The sequence below is a fragment of the Octopus sinensis genome, unplaced genomic scaffold, assembly GCF_006345805.1.
Source record: "Octopus sinensis unplaced genomic scaffold, ASM634580v1 Contig16150, whole genome shotgun sequence".
Taxonomy (NCBI): Eukaryota; Metazoa; Mollusca; class Cephalopoda; order Octopoda; family Octopodidae; genus Octopus; species Octopus sinensis.
Window position 1 is genome coordinate 50,001 of NW_021834184.1, and position 1,546 is coordinate 51,546.

Here is a 1,546-nt window from a genome sequence, read left to right on the forward strand (position 1 = left end):
ACACCAATTAAAGTTAATTTTCCCTACAGCTTAGAGTGTCTCGTTATTGAGTGCTTTTAGAGCAGGAGAATCTCTTTGACTAATTATCGTTAAATAAATCTAAGCCACACATGACTATTTCTTTGTGATGTTGAGAGCAAATATCATTACCAGCGAATATAATTATTTCTAATATTTAGGCTCCATGTAATTAACCCCTTCTTCTATAGGTATGAGGTTTGAAATTTGTGGGGAGGGGTAAGTCAATCATATTGACCCTAGTATTTCACTGGTACTTAATTCAGTCGACCCCGAAAGGGTGACAGAAGGCAAAGTTATCCTTGGTGGCATTTGAACTCAGAACGTAAAGAAAGACGAAATACCTATTTCTTTAGTACCCGCAAGGGGCTAAACACAGAGAGGACAAACAAGGACAGACAAACGGATTAAGTCGACTATATCGACCCCAGTGCGGAACTGGTACTTATTTAATCGACCCCGAAAGGATGAAAGGCAAAGTCGACCTCGGCGGAATTTGAACTCAGAACGTAACGGCAGACGAAATACCTATTTCTTTAGTACCCACAAGGGGCTAAACATAGAGAGGACAAACAAGGACAGACAAACGGATTAAGTCGACTATATCGACCCCAGTGCGGAACTGGTACTTATTTAATCGACCCCGAAAGGATGAAAGGCAAAGTCGACCTCGGCGGAGTTTGAACTCAGAACGTAGCGGCAGACGAAATACCTTTTCTTTGCTGCACGGAGGGCTAAACATAGAGGGAACAAACAAGGACAGACAAAGGTATTAAGTCGATTACATCGACCCCAGTGCAGAACTGGTACTTATTTAATCGACCCCGAAAGGATGAAAGGCAAAGTCGACCTCGGCGGAACTTGAACTCAGAACTTAGCAGCAGACGAAATACTGCTAAGCATTTCACCCGGCGTGCTCACGGTTCTGCCAGCTCGCCACCTTATTCCATGTAATTAATGCCACTTATTAATACATCTTAAAATAGATTGTAATCAGATGTTTATGCCTAATCATTATTATTCCAACAAAAAGTTGTTTAAATATTAATTAGCCAACCTAATAGGTGCAGGAGTAGCTGTGTGGTAAGTAGCTTGTTTACCAACAACATAGTTCCGGGTTCAGTCCCACTGCGTGGCACCTTGGGCAAGTGTCTTCTGCTATAGCCTCGGGCCGACCAAAGCCTTGTGAGTGGATTTGGTAGACGGAAACTGAAAGAAGCCTGTCGTATATATGTATATATATATATATGCGTGGGTGTGTATGTTTGTGTGTCTGTGTCTGTCCGCCTAGCATTGCTTGACAACCGATGCTGGTGTGTTTATGTCTCCGTCACTTAGCGGTTCGGCAAAAGAGACCGATAGAATAAGTACTGGGCTTACAAAGAATAAGTCCCGGAGTCGAGTTGCTCGATTAAAAGGTGGTGCTCCAGCATGGCCGCAGTCAAATGACTGAAACAAGTAAAAAGAAAAAAGAAAAGAAAAGATATATATATGTATGTGTGTGTGTGTGTGTGTGTGTATGTATGTA